This window comes from Acipenser ruthenus, chromosome 2, assembly GCF_902713425.1.
Source record: "Acipenser ruthenus chromosome 2, fAciRut3.2 maternal haplotype, whole genome shotgun sequence".
Taxonomy (NCBI): domain Eukaryota; kingdom Metazoa; phylum Chordata; class Actinopteri; order Acipenseriformes; family Acipenseridae; genus Acipenser; species Acipenser ruthenus.
The window spans coordinates 37,313,469-37,335,651 of NC_081190.1; the positions used below are offsets into that span (position 1 = coordinate 37,313,469).

Below are 22,183 nucleotides of genomic sequence, written 5' to 3' on the forward strand. Positions count from 1 at the left end.
CACCTAAACACCACCCCCAGACAAAGGATTTATCCTTCCTTATATACCATGTGGCTGGACCCTAATTAACCATCAATCATTCAATTAAGGCTCCAGCCAGAGTCTTGCATGTATTCTGGCAGGGAGGACTGTAACCCCCTCCCTGCCAACCCTAGCTATATATATATATAATATATATATATACATATATATATTATATATATATATAGATAGACGTGCTCAAATTTGTTGGTACCCCTCCACAAAAAACGAAGAATGCACAATTTTCTCTGAAATAACTTGAAACTGACAAAAGTAATTGGCATCCACCATTGTTTATTCCATATTTAATAGAAATCAGACTTTGCTTTTGATTTTTTTATTCAACATAATATTATAAATAATAAAACAAATGAAAATGGCATGGACAAAAATGATGGGACCGCTAACCTAATATTTTGTTGCACAACCTTTAGAGGCAATCACTGCAATCAAATGTTTTCTGTAGCTCTCAATGAGACTTCTGTACCTGTTAACAGGTAGTTTGGCCCACTCTTCCTGAGGAAACTGCTCCAGCTGTCTTAGGTTTGATGGGTGCCTTCTCCAGACCTCAAGTTTCAGCTCTTTCCATAGATGTTCGATAGGATTCAGATCAGGACTCATAGAAGGCCACTTCAGAATAGTCCAATGTTTTGTTCTTATCCATTCTTGGGTGCTTTTAGCTGTGTGTTTTGGGTCATTATCCTGTTGGAGGACCCATGACCTGCGACCGAGACAGAGCTTTCTGACACTGGGCAGTACGTTTCGCTCCAGAATGCCTTGATAGTCTTGATTTCATTGTGCCCTGCACAGATTCAAGGCACCCTGTGCCAGGCACAGCAAAGCAGCCCCAAAACATAACTGAGCCTCCTCCATGTTTCACTGTAGGTATGGTGTTCTTTTCTTTGAAAGCTTCATTTTTTCGTCTGTGAACATAGAGCTGATGTGACTTGCCAAAAAGCTCCAGTTTTGACTCATCTGTCCAAAGGACATTCTCCCAGAAGGATTGTGGCTTGTCAATATGCATTTTAGCAAATTCCAGTCTGGCTTTTTTATGTTTTTCTTTCAAAAGTGGAGTTCTCCTGGGTCTTCTTCCATGGAGCCCACTTTCGCTCAAAAAGCGACAGATGATGCGATCAGAAACTGACGTACCATCACCTTGGAGTTCAGCTTGTATCTCTTTGGCAGTTATCCTTGGTTCTTTTTCTACCATTCGCACTATCCTTCTGTTCAATCTGGGGTCGATTTTCCTCTTGCGGCCGCACACAGGGAGGTTGGCTACAATTCCATGGACCTTAAACTTCTTAATAATATTTGCAACTGTTGTCACAGGAACATCAAGCTGCTTGGAGATGGTCTTGTAGCCTTTACCTTTACCATGCTTGTCTATTATTTTCTTTCTGATCTCCTCAGACAACTCTCTCCTTTGCTTTCTCTGGTCCATGTTCAGTGTGGTGCACACAATGATACCAAACAGCACAGTGACTACTTTTCTCCATTTAAATAGGCTGAATGACTGATTACAAGATTGGAGACATGTGTGATACTAATTAAAGAAACGAATTAGTTTGAAATATCACTATAATCCAATTATTTATTATCTTTTCTAAGGGGTACCAACAAATGTGTCCAGGCCATTTTAGAATATCTTTGTAGAATAAGCAATAATTCATCTCTTTTCACAGCTTCTTTGCTTTATTCTATGACATACCAAAGGCATGCAAGTATACGTGATAAAATAGCTTTTAATTTCATCACTTTTCAGGAGGAATCAAGCATTATTTCAATGAGCTGTAAGGGTACCAACAAATTTGAGCACGTCTGTATATATATATATATATATATATTACACACACACATTTTAATACATCCCTCCAATGTGTGCTTTTCTTCTTTAAATAAAACATGAATCCGGTATTTGAACGTAACTTTTGTATTTAGTAACAAAAACACATTTTATGAACTGTCGTGGCTCTCAACTCCCTATTACTTGTGGCACACACACTAAACACATCATGCAGCTGCTGAATGCAAACATACCCCCGTGTGCAACAGCACATTCACATCACACGTTTCATGGAGTAAAGTTATGCAGTAAACCTGTAAAATATAGTAACGGCAAACTGTTGTATACTTTTGTGCTTTGTTTGAGACATGTTCTAGAGACCATTCTGAGAAAAAAAAAAAAAAAAAAAAGGTGTACAAAAATTTTTTTTTGTAACTTTACAACTGTCAGATATGCAAGACGTTGTTGAACAACATGCTTTAGTAAATATAATTTTACATTACTGTAATGTGCCAATACAAGTTGAACCATTTGGGAACTGCTGTGTATTAATTTATTTTATATTTTGTAGCCTATTTGATATGCGTTACACACACAGTGCATTTATATCAACGTGGGTTTTATTTCGCAGAGAGATTCAGGTCACTCATCATGGTAATGTTTTCCTCATAGCTCTCAGATAGGGTTGTCAACAGGCTCCAGAATCTCAGGACACTAAGGCAGGTTGGATTTTTTTTAACTCACCTCTGTAAACTGCAATGTATTCGACATGTAAAGAGAGTGTGAACTGCTGTGATCTCAGAGTGCTTTTTGGAAGATACAGGGTAAGTAACTCCTACAAATAACTAGGTGCTAATCCATTCAGGGCCTTGTAAGTTTACAGCAAAATCTTAAAATCAATTCTATACTGCACAAGGAGCCAATGTAAAGAGGTCAAAACAGGGGTAATATGTTAACTTTTCCTGGTTTTAGTCAGAATTCTAGCGGCAGAATTCTGAACAAGCTGCAAGCGGGATACCACACATTTTGGGACCCAGAAAAAAAAGTGCATTACAATAATCAATTCTAGATGAAACAAAAGGCATGCCTTAGTCTCTCGGCGTCAGATACGGAAATAATTTGTCTAGGTTTTTAAAATATTTCTCAAATGATAAAAATATACTTTAATAACTTCCCTATTATAAGTCAAATGATAGATCAGGATCATAAGTGTTGTATACACTAACTGGTTTTACGGGTGTCCAATAACACCCTTCATGAATTACTGGTGCTCAACCTATTTAAAAAAAATTAGACCTGCTGACAGATCACAGACACTGCATCTGATAATAGTTCTGCCATTGCATCATCTGTCAGCCCATGGCAGCATACCAAATGATCTCTCAATTATTAAACAGACACACACAAATACACGGTCAATTACTGACCCTCTGGTATTACATACACCCCACCCCCACCCCCAACAGTCCTTGTGGAAAAGTTCCTTAACAATATAATTTATTTTAAATCACAGACTTGTGTAGATGTGTGATTGAAGAAAAAAAAAAACTTAAATTTATGTTTTTAAATTTAAACTTAAATTTATATTTTTTATAGTCAACCTTTAGGAGTTTCTAGTCTAGTGGCACACGTACGCCTGAATTAAAATTTACATTCTCACAAGTGCATTTTTTGTCGCATATGCGACCAAATTAGTCGCACTGTAGAGCCCTGTTATGTTTTTTTGTTTCTGACTTAAGTTCCGGAGAAGAAAAGTCACTGCAGTTACTATTATTGAGGTGTACTTGCCTCTCGCTGTGTGTTATTGTTTTGTGTAAAACATTGATATACTGTCAGTTAAGAAAAGGCTTAATGCAAAAGCTTGTTTTAATGTTGTCTTTATTACGCCAGCCAGACCTGCGCTTACAATGCATTGTCATATTTTCTTTAAATTCTCAAATTAATAAATCAAAACCTGGGTAGTAAAAAGAGACCCGGGTAGCACAGTAATATATATATATATATATATATATATATATATATATATATATATATATATATATATATATATATATAATATTACACACACGGTTCTTTTTTTTTTCCCGTCAAGTCAAAAAAAGAAAAATAACCAATTTTGCAATTTGAGCATTTACAAACAATCAAATTGCGAAATGTGCTTTGAACAAATGCACAGTTCCCGAAGAGATTTCAAAGATGCTGCTCAATCTACGGACAGCAATTAATTGCAGGGTGTTAAAAATGGGCATCTAGTGAAATACAAACTTTAATACAATATTTTTTATTGAATGAATATAAAAAATAAAAAAATAAAAAAAAAATCAGTAAATTATATTTATAAAAGATAGATCATTGATTCATGTATTTATTATTTATGCAGTTGAGACCATGGCCTCATTTGCAAGGCAATTGTGCTAAGCAATTTAGGAGGGTAGTGATCTCAAACATTAGACTTCAAGTGAGTTTGAAAAAACGTTTGTAATGTTCTCGCCTTGTTAAATTAGAAAATACAGTTTTAGAGGAAAAAACGAACACAATTAAAAATGTATTATTTTGTTGACAATACATCATTAAAATCGAAGCATCTCCTAATTAATTTTTTCAAAAAGCCTGCTCTACTGGGCGGGGAGGTGGACCTGCCGCAGTTTATAGCAAGGAACATCATATAACGGATGATATTGTTGAAGCATACTCATCCTTCAAAGTTCTTACATTCACTAAATAGCCGACATCCTGTTCGTATTATAACACAGTCTACCGTCCACCCAAGTCACACCCAAAATTTTTGTGCAAATTTGGGGAGTTTCTGCCTACATTGACAGTTAAGTATGAAAAGATTACTTTACTGGGTGATTTTAATTTCTATGTTGATATTATTTCTGACTCTAATTCGTTAGAATTCCTTAGACCTAGATTCATTCTATTTTGTATTGCATGTAAATGGCCCTACACATAAATCATGGCCATACCCTAGATCTGGTATTTTCTCGCGGCTTAGTCGTAAAAAAAATACTCTCCATCTCAGACCATCTTGCCATTCTGTTTGAGGTTGATATACCCATATATCTGCTGACATCACTCACCATGCAATTAAAACCCAGGCTATCAATTCTAACTGCTATCAAATTCTCGGAAAAGTTGTGCATAACTTTAGATTAAATTGCACGTTCATTTTATTGCTTGGAAGGACCATCAGGCCATTTACAGAAAGGCTCTGTCGTTGGCCAGATCAGCATACTATTCAAATTTAATTCAAACTAATGTAAATAATTCTAAGATTCTTTTTAACATTGTAGACAAAGGTTAATAAATCCGCCCAAAAATAACCCTACTATTAAGTCTGATTCTTCTCTTAGCTGCACTGACTAACAATAAAACAGTGGCCATTAAAAACAAAAAAAATCACACAGACGCCTTCTACTCAGGAGGCTCCTAGTACACGGCACAAACTACTAGAGACACCTTGCAGGACTTCTCTTCAATTACCTTATATTAATTGGAGACGATAGTTAAGAGGACCACTACCTGTTCCCTTGACCCAATTCCTGCTTAAAATATTTAATACTGTTAGCAACCACATTTAAAAAATTGTAAATAGCTGACCGCGTACAAACAGCAAAACAAGTCCTCTTAGTTAGTGCAGACTGCTGAGTGGATTCAGCGGTATTTTGAAGCAGAAACTGATTACTGTGCCGTCTTTTGCCAAGTAACAAATTGAAGTTGACTGAATTTTGTAACCAGAAATGTAGCATTTATTTTTTTATTAAGTGAACAATTTAAGTTGTGCTACATTTTTAATCAGTGTATGCTTAAAATAAGAATTTAACTAATGTTGCTGTAGTTGACATTGCGTAAGCTACATTTTTTTCTTTTCTACTGTACAGTATAGGTAGAAGTTATAATGCGCAATGTTTAACAGCAAGTGGCTAGAAAAGTTAGTCACATTATGTATATATTTTCTACAGAAGTGTTTTTACTAGTACAAATGCAAAATGTTATTTTTGTGTGATACTGTTGTAAAACAAATGTATAAATTGTTGTCAATCACACAATGCTACGTTATTCTTTGTATTCATGTTCTGAAGTAAATGCAACAAGTAAACAATACCTGTATACTAGTCATAAATACAGCAAATAAACAATATCTGTTCATTTACCATTTACAATTATAAAACCGTTTAAATATAGGCCCTATGCCTTGTTCTAGTAGTTTACAATAGCTTACCTGCACTATCTATTATCGGTATCTGCCGATATGAGTAGATAACCATTGGCTATCGGCCAAGAAAATTTACCGGTACACCCTAAGTTTTTTATATACGCTGCTGTGCAAAAAAGTCTTAGACATGTTGCATTTTTCTACTCTGATGCATTATGAGCATCAACAATTTACTCAAAGCCTCCACTAGTGTTGAAGATAATATCCTTAAGGAACAGAAAGAAGACAAGCATTGAATTGACAACAGAACTAGCAGAAGGCACAGGTGTCATTGTCCATCCATCAGCAGTCCAAAGCACCTTTGACCATTGTTCCATAGTCCATATTTTAGCCTTTTAGTCGTGTTCCCCTTTCTTAACAGAGGTATTCCTACTGCAACACATCCTTTAAGTCCTTATTTCAAGAGTGACCTTCGTATTGTTGATTTGATGGACAATGGCACCTGTGCCTTCTGCTAGTTCTGTTGTCAATTCAACACTTGTCTTCTTTCTATTCCTATATGATGTTTCTCTGTACTTGTTGATTATGGTTCAGATACCACACCTTGAAAATCGAGTGATGCAAGCTATTTCACTCAATATTTTTCCTTTATGCAAATCAAGGTTGTTATAAAATAGTAGAAAACACTAGTGGAGGCTTTGAGTAAATTGTTGATGCTCATAGCATCAACAGAGTAGAAAAATGCAACATGTCTAAGATTTTGCACAGCAGTGTGTGTATATTATATACACATATATACACACACTGTATATATAAAATGCGGTACTGGTCGGAGTTTCATGGTGTAATTACTTATACTAATAAGCAGGCAGCTCCCAAAACCGTACATGAATAAAAGACTGCAGCCAGTACAGTAAGAAATTTCAGTCTGATTTAATAAATAAATAAATAAATAAATAAATAAATAATAATTTAAAAAACATGGGGGGGGGGGGGAGAGAAAACAACAGTGCATCTACCAAAGTAGACACTCAAACAGCGAAACTCACATTGCAATAAAAAGACTGAGCTACATGAATATAGGGACAATAAATCACCACCTGCTTACTGTATGATACAAGCATGTATCCACCTACATTCAGAAAGAGGCCCAGCCACAAGCCTCAGGCTCTGTTGAATGAGACAGAGTATGCCTTGAACAAGCAGCGAAGTACTGGTAAATCACAACAAAGCATTACAGTTTGCTTCACCAAATGCACTCCACAATAAGTGAACCTAAATGTAATACATTTTAAGGTACAACTAATAAGACAGCAAACTAACCCACTGCTACAATATTTATTTCGACACACTGGGCTTTGACTAGTCAAATTGGACTTACATCCCAGACCTTTAATGGAAATTCAGAACAAACTTTCATGTCAACCACCAATAAGTTTCTACATATTACGGCCATTCTGGACAGCATTTTACACCTTACTCACCAGACAGGTCAATCCAATGTTTTTTTTTTTTTTTTTATTGCTGGCAAATCCTTCTTGCTAATGAAAACATATCATCCTATGTTCTATGGTAGCACACAATTTTTAAATGTCACCACTTGCTCGCATCCCCAAGGACCTCTTTATGAAGCACTCATAAAAGGACACAAATTAAGGCAAAGTAGGTAAACAAGTAAAAGTGTAACACAAAGCAAATACAAATTTAAAATGCAAATCTAGTGCATATGTTCCAAGTGCTAATGCCACTGAGACTATGAGCATGTTTGTCACACCTACAGCAGTGCAGAGTAAACACAAAATGTATTGAAAGCATGCATAGGTCAAAGTTACTCTTCATTAATACATGGAAACCACTTAGTACACAATCTTTGGGGGGAAAAATCACTTTTGGAAATTAAAATTGTGGCTGTATCTAGCTTTGCAGATGCACAATGAAATTTAGCTTTAAAAAGGTACCGAATTCCACAAACATTATTTTACTTTATTAAAACTACTCGAGTGATGCAGGACACCACACCTTATTACATTACTGCCTATCAGGAGCTATCACTAGGTACTGTAATAAAGTGGTAAAAAAACAAATCAAAACAAACAAAAAAAAAGGACAACCAGATATCTTTCATATCTCAAGATACTGTAGAGAAAAAACAACTTTAATGAGATGCAATTTCTCGGCCAATAAGAATACAAATAAAAACAGGCCTAGTTTCCCCCCGCCCGAAATCACCTGTATGCACATAACACATTACGTCACGTCTGAGTCATTATTATTTGTTTATTTAGCAGACGCCTTTACCCAAGGCGTCTTACAGAGACTAGGGTGTGTGAACTATGCATCAGCTGCAGAGTCACTTACAACTACGTCTCACCCGAAAGACGGAGCACAAGGAGGTTAAGTGACTTGCTCAGGGTCACACAGCGAGTCAGTGGCTGAGGTGGGATTTGAACCGGGGACCTCCTGCTTACAAGCCCTTTTCTTTAACCACTTCAACCACAAAGTTCTGCTGACATTTATATACATAAAAACAAGCCTCAACAAGGAAAGAATTCACAATTTTGCAACATTGGACTTTGTGTCCCATAAGATGATGCTGCACCTCCTATTTACCAGAGGACCATTTTCTCATTTTCACAAAAAGGTTTCGCTGTGAAATAATGCCACAAGAGCAAACATCTATACAGACAGATCTAGACAAATGATTGAGTGAGAGTCACAATGCAAACACACCTATTTATTATTTGTTTATATATTATTATTTGTTTATTTAGCAGACGTCTTTATCCAAGGCGACTTACAGAGACTAGGGTGTGTGAACTATGCATCAGTTGCAGAGTCACTTACAATTACGTCTCACCTGAAAGACGGAGCACCAGGAAGTTAAGTGACTTGCTCAGGGTCACACAATGAGTCAGTGGCTGAGGTGGGATTTGAACCAGTGATCTCCTAGTTACAAGCCCTTTTCTTTAACCACAAGACCACACAGCCTCCTATCTAGACCACACAGCCTCCTATCTAGACCACACAGCCTCCTCTCTAGACCACACAGCCTCCTGATGTTCAAGAATATGTGCCCCCCTATGTGGACAAGAGGGTCAAATACATGTTTGCTTATGTTTTCCATTTGTATTGTTGTGGGCATCTCAAAATATGTATACAGGGTGTTGTAGGTTCACTATATGGGTTACAACAGTACAGTATACAGTTGCAATGTCCTGTAGAATGTCCTGTCCTCCGTTTTCATCTCATTGAAGTAGTGTAGAACGGATCCTGCCTAGGCGAAACAGGGACTGTACATGGTGTGCTACCCGATTGCTGAGGTCAAAGTATCTCATGGAGTATCAAAACCATCACATAACATTGTTGTTTGTCAATGCTATTGTAAGTGACTCTGCATATAATGCACAGTTCACAGCCTACCTCTGTAAATTGCTTTGTGATGGTGAGAACAGTGTTTTTGATGCTGGCCATGGTGCTGGGTGGGACCCAGATGACCAGCAAGATAAATATGGATAAGCAATCCAACAACCAGTTGTAAGTATTTCTACAGATGGATGGAAGATGGATTTATCCGTGACTTCTGCTCTCCTCGAGTCAATTTGGCCCATTTTACAATAGCCAATATTAGTATGAAAAAGTATTTCAGCATGACCTTTCACTGGTCTGATGGCAGCTACTGGAGTAAGTTTGAAAAGCAACACAAAGTACCAGGAAGAAGCAAGTCTTTGAAATATTAGCTTATTTCAAAATGAAGTATAAAATACAAGCAATAAATCTAAAGATGCAACAAGAGAAAAAAGTGGACTTGTGATTATGTAGATAATCCAAAAAAGCAAAGTTGCATTATAAATTTCTACTTCTGTATTGAAAGTTCTTTGACCCAATTTCAGAAGATGCTTTCCTGTGCTAGTTGCCTAGACATACATATGTAACCCAGGCTAGATCAGCCAGTGTCATTATAGATGTAATAGACAGCACTATCTACTGCACAGGCATTAGGGATCAAGTTTATTTTTGTACTGCTGGCAATACAAATACGTGCACTAGATGCCACTGGCTCTATGTAATCTGAAGCTGCTCTTTAAATAACTGTTACGTGGGCACATATTCTTGAACAGCAGCATCATGATACACAATCACTCTGAATTGATATCAAGCAATTAAAAAGATAAAAAATGGTTCAGGTTTCAGTTTCTCAGGCACAATTCAAGCTGACTTATTAATGAGGTTTCTAGGCCATTAGAAAGTGCACAATGGTTCAGTATCAAATTAAATACCATCCATACAAAAGCCATACTTAAATTTTTTTTAAATTATTTATTATTATTTTTTTTGCAAATAAACAAAAACAAGTATGTTCCCATGAAAGATTCTGCCAAGCTGCCATATGCATTTCCTTGGGACAATGCAGATATAGCAAGCGTTACGTCTTATCAGCTATTTGACATGTAAAATGCTAGGGGTATACAATTACATTGATCATTCTCATCTGCATAACAATCCCATCCTTCTCTACAGTAAATACTTCGAGGATCACTCCAACAGGGGAAATTGAAATAATGCACCCCCACCCCACCAATTAAGATACAGTTCCATCTTTAAATTAAGCTCCACCCTTCAGTTGTGAAAATAAAATCAGTGTTATTAAATACCCTCTAAGGTGTATCAAATAAACCATCAGAGTAAAGTCACCATTTATTCCATAGTGCAGCAAATTGAACACAAGTCACAATTAAAAGTTTATCACCTTTTTCCTACCCCTAGTTAGCTTCTGTACCCTGTTTCCCGGTTACGGTTCTCCTATTCTAGCAAGGAGAAGCATTTGTTTTGTCATAATCTAGGCTGTAATTTTTTTTTCACCGTGAAAAAAAAAGTCTTATTTCACAGCATTTCGTGGATTACAAATAGGTACTTCAACATACTGCACGATTAAGCATAACATATATTAAAAGCAGAATATAGTGTTACATTCAAAACTGATCATTTTCTCTAAAGTTATTATAAAACTAATGTTCCTAAATATGTAAATGCTTACCTGAAAAACAGTAAATGCTAAATTGCAGTATATTTCATTTATGTCCACCTTTTAAAGACATTCTATTTTCATCATCAGCGAATTAGCATAATTAAAACATCACTACATGTAAAAATAACAGACATGAAATATTCCCTTGTACTGGACAGAGCAATCTTTAGCAGAAATATTTCCGATTTCTAGCAGAAATATATCCGATCTTTGATGCTGCTGGTGTCTTTCAGTAAAGACATATTAAAAAAATCATGCAGCTGAAAGCAGTGTGTTCAATCATTTAAGCAAACTAAACCAGCTGCCATGTTCCTGAATGCAGAGTAACAGATAGTGCCTTAAGGCAAACGTTTGCAGTATTTATTTTGATACAACAATATGTATATTTACACTCCTCTTCAGAAGCGGAAACTACATATTACACGTCAATGGGTAAACTTGATGGAAATTGTGAAATCTGTGATAACCGTCAAAATAAATTTTATTCATAATATGTGCTGTCTCTTCAACAACATGACAAACTTTGCAAAATACAAAAAAATATAAATAAAATGTAAACATTTAACTGGAGGAGGGGTTTAAAACAGAATTTATTCCAGTTTCATAATTATAACCTTTCTATATTATTTATTTATTTCTTAGCAGACGCCCTTATCCAGGGCGACATACAATTGTTACAAGATATCACATTATTTTTACATACAATTACCCATTTATACAGTTGGGTTTTTACTGGAGCAATCTAGGTAAAGTACCTTGCTCAAGGGTACAGCAGCGTCCCCCACCTGGGATTGAACCCACGACCCTCCAGCCAAGAGTCCAGAGCCCTAACCACTACTCCACACTGCTGACACCACATCAGTGGTTACACTACAGATAACTCTCTGCATAGTCTGTATATTAATAAACTGGATTTACATTAGATTCAGAAAAGAGAAAACAGTAAATTTGTGAACGTGAATGCTTACACATACTTTTACTTTGTTGACAATAAATAAAGCCAACATTAAAACGATGAGAGAAGGAACTGACTGCAGTACTATTACATCTTTGGAGTAAACCAACTTTTACCAAATGGAAGGTATTCATTTTAAAATTGCATCACCAACAAATAATTATATATATATATATATATATATATATATATATATATGAGGCTCCCTTGAGAAAGATATGTACAACATATCGAAACGTTGGGCAGCTGGCTCTTTGAACTATATATATATATATATATATATATATATATATATATATATATATATATATATATATATATATATATACACACACACACACACATACATACAGACGTGCTCAAATTTGTTGGTACCCTTACAGCTCATTGAAATAATGCTTCATTCCTCCTGAAAAGTGATGAAATTAAAAGCTATTTTATCATGTATACTTGCATGCCTTTGGTATGTCATAGAATAAAGCAAAGAAGCTGTGAAAAAGAGATGAATTATTGCTTATTCTACAAAGATATTCTAAAATGGCCTGGACACATTTGTTGGTACCCCTTAGAAAAGATAATAAATAACTGGATTATAGTGATATTTCAAACTAATTAGTTTCTTTAATTAGTATCACACATGTCTCCAATCTTGTAATCAGTCATTCAGCCTATTTAAATGGAGAAAAGTAGTCACTGTGCTGTTTGGTGCATCATTGTGTGCACCACACTGAACATGGACCAGAGAAAGCAAAGGAGAGAGTTGTCTGAGAAGATCAGAAAGAAAATAATAGACAAGCATGGTAAAGGTAAAGGCTACAAGACCATCTCCAAGCAGCTTGATGTTCCTGTGACAACAGTTGCAAATATTATTAAGAAGTTTAAGGTCCATGGAACTGTAGCCAACCTCCCTGGGCGCGGCCGCAAGAGGAAAATTGACCCCAGAGTGAACAGAAGGATAGTGCGAATGGTAGAAAAAGAACCAAGGATAACTGCCAAAGAGATACAAGCTGAACTCCAAGGTGAAGGTAAGTCAGTTTCTGATCGCACCATCTGTCGCTTTTTGAGCGAAAGTGGGCTCCATGGAAGAAGACCCAGGAGGACTCCGCTTTTGACAAAAAAACATAAAAAAGCCAGACTGGAATTTGCTAAAATGCATATTGACAAGCCACAATCCTTCTGGGAGAATGTCCTTTGGACAGATGAGTCAAAACTGGAGCTTTTTGGCAAGTCACATCAGCTCTATGTTCACAGATGAAAAAATGAAGCTTTCAAAGAAAAGTACACCATACCTACAGTGAAACACGGAGGAGGCTCGGTTATGTTTTGGGGCTGCTTTGCTGCGCCTGGCACAGAGTGCCTTGAATCTGTGCAGGGCACAATGAAATCTCAAGACTATCAAGGCATTCTGGAGCGAAATGTACTGCCCAGTGTCAGAAAGCTCTGTCTCAGTCGCAGGTCATGGGTCCTCCAACAGGATAATGATCCAAAACACACAGCTAAAAGCACCCAAGAATGGATAAGAACAAAACATTGGACTATTCTGAAGTGGCCTTCTATAAGTCCTGATCTGAATCCTATCGAACATCTATGGAAAGAGCTGAAACTTGCAGTCTGGAGAAGGCACCCATCAAACCTGAGACAGCTGGAGCAGTTTGCTCAGGAAGAGTGGGCCAAACTACCTGTTAACAGGTGCAGAAGTCTCATTGAGAGCTACAGAAAACGTTTGATTGCAGTGATTGCCTCTAAAGGTTGTGCAACATTAGGTTAGGTTAGCGGTCCCATCATTTTTGTTTTATTATTTACAATATTATGTTGAATAAAAAAATCAAAAGCAAAGTCTGATTTCTATTAAATATGGAATAAACAATGGTGGATGCCAATTACTTTTATCAGTTTCAAGTTATTTCAGAGAAAATTGTGCATTCTTCGTTTTTTGTGGAGGGGTACCAACAAATTTGAGCATGTCTGTATGAGTGTGTATATATATATATAGAGAGAGAGAGAGAGAGAGCGAAAGAGAGAGCGAGAGAGAGACAGCGAGAGAGAGAGAGAGACACACACACACACACACACACACACACACACACACACACAGTATATTTCTGGCTGGAGCAGATATTCAGCCCTTGGGTGTGACACATTATGTTTATGTGGCAACATGAACATGGGCTTGCAGTATACAACGGCTTTTCTGAATAACACCAAAAGGAATAGACACTCCACTCGGAGAACTGGTTTTGTGTGTCTGTCTGCCAAAATCTGATGGAAAGACAAGTCTGTACTGTATTTAATAGGAAGAGACAAATAACACGCAGCCGGAATCTGAGAAACAGGATTCACCAAAAAGGTCAAACTTTTGTGTCAATATTTAATATTTGTGTTAGATTCCTTTGAAAAAAAAGGTTCTGCCACAAGATGTCTTTACCCATTACTTCTACGCACAATGCTGTAAATGGTAAAACACAAACAGGTATAGTTACAGGTTGCATGTATGCTCTGCTTTTAAAAAGCAATGTCCAAGCAGCAGTCCCCCAATGCAGTTAAGGCACTTGCTCGCGGAGTACAGGGCACAGGGTAATGACAGCTCTACCGACAGCCTGGCTGAGGACAATACATGAAGTTAATAGAAATCATGTTGCTTAAGCTAAAGGAATGGTCTCCCTACCTGGCTCAGAAGAAATTCCCTGTCACTTTTCCAAATCTTCTGTGACAGTAGTCTTTAGAAATCAATTTGCGTTTAATTCACTTTCTTGCAAGCATCTCTTTGCCTCTTAAGCAGCACCTAACTGTATCAGGCAATTTGCATCAAAAAGCCTGAAGCATGTGACAGAATTGAAAATCATGTGGTTAAATATAGAGATGCAATATTTGTATATTCTGTGAACCCCAACCACCAACTAACTCCTGATAGCACCTTTAAAATCGCAGACAAAGTTTCACTGAGAAAAAAATAAATAAATAAATAAAAAACACACACACACAAAAAATTACTTCACACTTTGGTTCCTTTCTTAGCTTATGAATTCAACCCGCTATCCTGTGGGTTGCATAAACAATCAAAGTTTGATAGTGACCTGAGGATTTTTAATAAACATGCATCAGTATTACTGCACCACAGGAGTTGGCTGCATGTTATTGATTGTGATAGGCTACCAAAACCTTGTTATCTGAAATATGTGTATTCCCTGTAATAAAGAACCCAATATTGTTTCACTGCTTGCAATGACAGCAGTTTGAACACACAAAGAAATCATCAGCACACAGTCCAGAAGGTGAGCTTGAATTTCTTCTTAAATTAGCTTGTTATGACTGTTCATCCGAAGGTAGCACTTACACTTTTGCCCCATCTGGAAAACCACTAACTAAACCAGAGAGGTTTGTGGGTGTATCAGATTGTGGTGATATATGGGAGGGGTCTGTCTGTCTGTACAACCACCCATCTGCATGTTACACTTATATTTTTACATGTACCTTGAGAACATAAGTTATTCCATATACTGTAAATCAGTCATTTTAGTATACTACCACGATAGAAACACCCAATTTGTTTGCCTAATGGCTTCATAGGTTTCAAATACTACTCCAATAATTACACTATTAGCCATTTATTTTTCTTGCCATACTTTTCCATACTTAATGTTGATATAGAAAAAGTTTAGGTATTTTGCTGACTTGTACCCTCCACACTAACACACAATTAGTATCATGGAAAGGCAAGTAATTTTGACAGATATCAAATGGAAAGAATGCATAAATCACTGTAGAAGGGTATAATAAATAAATAAATAAATAAATAAATAAATATACAACCACCAAAAAATATTACACTTTAATCTACAGCACTGCAAAAGAGACATGACCAATCCAAAAACAACCTACATAATAAATCAAGAACACTGGTGAAGCACTCACCTCGGGTATCTGCAGAATACACCCTTGGATGTCGTCTCACAGGCACACATGCATCATTCTGCCTTCTTCCTACGAAGTCTCACATCATCTAGGATTTGTGTCAACAACTTCCTTTTCCTGCTGCACAATCACATGATATGAACAATACCAAATGACCATGTCCTTTTAGAACACCTCTTCCAACCCAAGACAACACTAGACTAAAGGTAACTGAATACATGTGGGGAATAGATAAGGTTTTTGTAGAATGACTGTATAAAAATCTGCATTGATTTTCCTCTTGTGGACCACAAATATAAGAACAGCACATGAGTCATATCAGACAACTAATGGTAGCAAATCAACTTGAACCTTTGCCCCCCTCACAACGGACTTCATTTATTTCAGACATCTCATTTCCTTCTATAGTAGCAAATTATTAATTTTCTGTATTTCAGAGGATATTACGTAACTGTACAATGTCCGACACACCTCTGCAATGCTCCTTTGCTCACTACCCAACAGAAAAACGGTTCATCTTTCACCAATAGTACAATTTGTAATAAAATGATGCTTTGTTACAGATAAGGTTGTCTCTGTTCCCTCAGTACAATCCATCATCTGGGTATGTTGAATCAGGTACAAACAGTTCAATCATAGTGTATTTCCTCAAAACTGACAAAAGGGTCTTATGTTCACAAACGTTTAAACTAAAACTTTATTCACGTTCCTGTACTTCTGATCAGGTTTTCGTATCTTTAAGCTTTTTGCTGCTTCACACCCATTTTTGAACTACTTATGTTTAGTTATTTTTCTTTGTATTTACTTGTAAGTGGCACTAGCAGCATAGGGCTTAATATTAGGATAATAGTGGCCTCCTGCCTCAAGGGTTAAGCAGTAAACCGAGGTCTCCTTGATCTAAAATGTAAAATGAATAAGCAAACAGGCAGAGCGAACATGAAAATTCAAAGGAATTATTTTTCCTACAGGAGGTGGAAACAATATACAAGAAAACAGATGCAAAGTGCAAATGCAAACCATGCAGTAACTTTGCAGGGGTTGCTGCATCTGTTGGATGGAGTTGCTGACACATGTTTTGCAGCTTCCTTATTATAGCTTGCTGGGGTTTTGACATCAGTGGACAGACTGGGTTATGATAGAGGGCGGTGCAGGGAAATTGAGAAGTATAATAATGTAGATTTGAAAAGAGCATCTGTGTGAACAGCAGCCAAAGAACAGCAAATACAAAAGGGTTATATTTCAATCCGATATTTGTTTTAGGCCAAAAACAAAATGCACTTTTGTTTTGATCAAACCGCAATATCCGACTGGGTATGTACATCTGCCATGTTAATAACCCAATCAGACCATTTACATTTCCCTGTCCAGGATATAACATTTCACTGCCAGAGTGAGTAACATCAGCTGCACCTTAATATGCATGTATGGACACTCAATAACCCCACTTACAAGCCATTAATAGCAAGGATGTTCAACACTGTTTATCTGGCTATCAATGCCAGGTTCACTATTTCTTTGGAACCACTGTATTCCAATGGCCAGAACAATAGAATTACCACTTGGAAGGTAACACATCCCATTCTAGAAGAAATGGCTTTGTTATAAACCACTTTCATTAATCACAGAGCTGCTTCTTAAGTATTAAAGGTTACTTTCACAGACTAGGATTCAAGAATACTAAAGGTTAAGCCACTTTCATTCCTGTACAAAGACTTAAAATGCTATTTACTGATAACGCATTCCATAGATTTACAAAAATTGATAAAAAAATTATAATATAGGGGTCTTCTTTGAATGGTCTAAGCAGAAGCAGATAGAATAAACCACCAATCTAGATAAAACATCAGGGACGTTGTCCGATATCCCTCTGGAAAAATGCACACATAATAAAACTAAAATAATATGATTGATTAATTTTTTCTAACTAGATTATTCTTTTCACATTCCTTTTTCAACTTGTCTGTAACTAATTTCATTTTCTTTTGGAATTGGAATTATAATACGGTTTGAATGTACCTGAAGTTTATAGGTAAGCTTCAAGTTCAAGTTTGTTGATGTTGTTTTTCACTTTGATAGAAGCCGGAATCTGGACTATAGGGCAGGATTTTCAAAAAAGTTTGTAAATGATAACTCCAGTGTTAATAAACAAATCATTATGTAGCATTGATTTTGGCATGTTTAAGAGGTTGTTATGCCTATCTAGTTATTATATAATCATACCAATGTGATTTCCGAAATTATGCTGCTTTCCAAAATAATGTTAATATCTTAACCAGCAGTGCTTCTTGTGACTCTCTTGTTTGCATTGGAGTTTAAAGCAAATCCATGTTAATTGTCATATTGTCATAAATCCATGTTAATTATCAGGAGTTAATCTGCACTTGGAAAAGGAGGGTTTTAATTAAGACTATATAACTCACCTTGAAACAAAATTTAACAGACCACGGCTGTGACACAGAGACTACCTAGAAAATTCAATATTTATAGTTATGAAAATATTTTAAACTTTTATATTACTTGTGTTTATGAATGAGATTTGTTCACTTGTTTTAACAATTTTTAACCTTAAGCCCGGAACACACTGCCCGATGACATCGCAGGAAGGAATGCATGGATGCAAAAAGTACAGTGGCAATGGGGCGAATCAACAGGCGAAAAGATAAGGCTATGGCAGTAATAATTATATACAATTTTGGCTGGAACTTAAGGTAACGTGATCATGAAAACCACATATGACTGGAGACATGCATGTATTCTCTCTCTCTCTATTAAAACACACACACACACACACACACAACACAGTATTCCATTGGTTTGTATACAATGTCTGTGCTGATATTTTTTGAAAATAAGATCCGATAGCCCCACATTGTATTTAATTAATAGACAAAAATAGTTTGTGCCTCGCAAAACCATCTGCGCATTCATTACCAATATAGCAGAAATGCACAAGAGCTACTCGTGAATGTGCAGAATTGGAATACTACACGACAATGGACTGTTAACAATACCCTGCCAAGCAGCTATCATAGGTGTACAGTACATACCAATATTCCTAAGAAAAGTCTACACTCAAATGTAATCTGCACATGGAATGCAGAATCAAAGCTCAACACACATCGGTAGCATTCACACCCCCGAAGTTGCATGCCCACCCCCCACAAAAATATAAATAAGCTACTAAATGGAGAAATTAAACAATGGACCACAGGATAGTGCAGGCTACTCAACATATAACTTAAATAAAAATATATTGTAGCAAATTGCTAACTGGATAAGTGTCAACATGAAGGAGACGGACAAAATATTTCTGTAGAATCAAACTCCACTCTTTTTTTTTTTTAATTTAGTCGTTGCCAATTATTTTTTTATTATTTTCTCCCCAATTTGAAATGCCGAATTATTTTTAGGCTCAGCTCACTGCTACCACCCCTGCGCTGACTCGGGAGGGGTGAAGATGAACACACGCTGTCCTCTGAAGCGTGTGCCGTCAGCCGCCTGCTTCTTTACACTCAGCAGACTCACCGTGCAGCCTCTTCAGAGCTACAGCGTCAGAGGACAACACAGCTCTGGGCAGCTTACAGGCAAGCACGCAGGCGCTCAACCAGACTACAGGGGTCGCTGGTGCTCGGTGAGCCGATGACACCCTGGCCAACCTAACCCTCCCTCCCCCCGGGCGATGCTCGGCCAATTGAGCGCCGCCCCCTCGGAGCTCCCATCCACGGTCGGCTGTGGAATAGCCTGGATTTGAACTCGCGACGTCCAGGCTATAGAGCGCATCCTGCACTCTAGCGAGTGCTTTTACTGGATGCGCCACTCGGGAGCCCCCAAACTCCACTCTTTATTTTACAAAAACGCACCTGTCAGCCGGTGTTCTGAGTAGCTCCGACCCATGCTCCTTACTCTATACATAAACACATTTACAGAAGTGTGGACTGTAAACCAAACCCACAATGCTGAAAACACTACTCTATTTGAAAGCCCCAAAGACAGGAATCCCAGCATGGAGCCGGCCAAGAACGCTGCCTGTGGATGCAGCCTGCACATATGTATCCCTTACTCATACTCCTGCTGAAAGCCCCTTCCAACTGCCCCCCACTCACCATGCCCCCTGCTCCTACCACACCTGTATGGAAGCATGGAATGCAGATTGTGGGTGTCAAAGAATTCTTCTGATATCAATGAGAAATAAATAACAAAACTTATTTATGTCCTTATACCCGAGTGTGGAATTACAGGGCGAGTGGCATGAAAAGGAAAGGAAGGCTACAGGGATATTTTACGGATTGAGCCCTTGGGCACTGCACCCTTTGCCAGTGTTGCTGAGGATAGGGCACTTAGCTAAACAGATGTAATGGAAACATTCTGTGCATTTCAAGCCTGTCATGCTTATCGCAAAATGTAGCCTTTTTCATTCAAATTAATTGTTGAATATGGCACATTTTGCACATAACCCTCTGTGCGGTGCACAAACCTTTTGAATATCTGGGCCTAAGTGGCTCCTTCTATTCATGTTGAGTTTATTTATCGCGGAGGCGAGCAAACAGTACCAGAGAAAATGCATGATTAGAGGAATTCACAGAACAATTAAACTATAAAACAAAATGTGTATTGGGTTGGGGAGTTCCATCGTAATTTTAAAGGCTTAATAAATGTATAATGAAATGTTACATACATGGTATACATGTATAACTAACAACTACAAACACAAACTACACTTCAAACATATTTATTTATAGCCTACAATCGTACATGGTAAAATACATGTCAACATAAAAAAATAAATTGCAACCAATATAGATAGATGGATTACAACCCAACCCCCCCCCCAGCCAAAAAATAAGTTAAAAAAAGGGGGGCTCCCGAGTGGCGCATCCAGTAAAAGCACCCACATAGAGTGCAGGATGTGCCCTATAGCCTGGACGACGTCGGACTGAGTCCAGGCTTTTCCTTTGCCAACCGAGGACGGGAGCTCCCAGGGGGCGGTGCACAACTGGCCAAGCGCCGCCCGGGGGGAGGGAGGGTTAGGTCGGCCAGGGTTTTCTCAGCTCACCGTGCACCAGCGACCCCTGTAGTCTGGCCGGGAGCCTGCGGGCTTGCCTGTAAGTTACCCAGAGCTGCGTTGTCCTCTGACACTGTAGCTCTGGGTGGCTGCATGGTAAGTCTGCAGTGTGAAAAAAAGCAGTCTGCTGACGGCACACGCTTCGGAGTACAGCATGTGCTCGTCTTCGCCGCTCCCAAGTCTGCAAGGGGGTGGTAGCAGTGAGCTGAGCTAAATAAAAATAATAGGACACTATTAAATTGGGGAGAAAACTACAAAAACAAAAACTAAATTAAATCCCACACGCCAGATAATCGTTAACATGCATTTTGATTAATGAGTTCCCCTTTAGTCGCTGAGACAGGAAGTGATGTATGTGACCTGCAACAATTAAGCTTTTACGAGAAATACGTTCATTAACAACCTCAGATGCAATTTCAAAGCATTAACAGTATAATTAATATATATATATATATATATATATATATATATATATATATATATATATATACAGTACTGTGCAAAAGTTTTAGGCAGGTGTGAAAAAATGCTGTAAAGTAAGAATGCTTTCAAAAATAGACATGTTTATAGATTATATTTATCAATTAACTAAATGCAAAGTGAGTGAACAGAAGAAAAATCTAAATCAAATCCACATTTAAGTGTGACCACCCTTTGTCTTCAAAACAGCATCAATTCTTCTAGGTACACTTGCACAAAGTCAGGGATTTTGTAGGCATGTGGTCAGGTGTATGATTAAACAATTATACCAAACAGGTGCTAATGATCATCAATTCAATATGTAGGTTGAAACACAATCATTAACTGAAACAGAAACAGCTGTGTAGGAGGAATAAAACTGGGTGAGGAACAGCCAAACTCAGCTAACAAGGTGAGGTTGCTGAAGACAGTTTACTGTCAAAAGTCATACACCATGGCAAGAATGAGCGCAGCAACAAGACACAAGGTAGTTATACTGCATCAGCAAGGTCTCTCCCAGTTAGAAATTTCAAGGCAGACAGGGGTTTCCAGATGTGCTGTCCAAGCTCTTTTGAAGAAGCACAAAGAAACGGGCAACGTTGAGGACCGTAGACGCAGTGGTCGGCCAAGGAAACTTACTGCAGCAGATGAAAGACACATCATGCTTACTTCCCTTCGCAATCGGAAGATGTCCAGCAGTGCCATCAGCTCAGAATTGGCAGCAAACAGTGGGACCCTGGTACACCCATCTACTGTCCGGAGAAGTCTGGTCAGAAGTGGCCTTCATGGAAGACTTGCGGCCAAAA

The 22,183-nt window shown here is 37.6% G+C and overlaps 1 protein-coding gene across 1 annotated transcript in view; it reads right to left on the reverse strand.

Moving 5' to 3' along the window:
- The window catches only part of LOC117408672 (phospholipid-transporting ATPase IC-like), a 53,106-nt gene that overhangs the window by 21,793 nt on the left and 9,130 nt on the right, over positions 1 to 22,183 (reverse strand). The window lies entirely within an intron of this gene.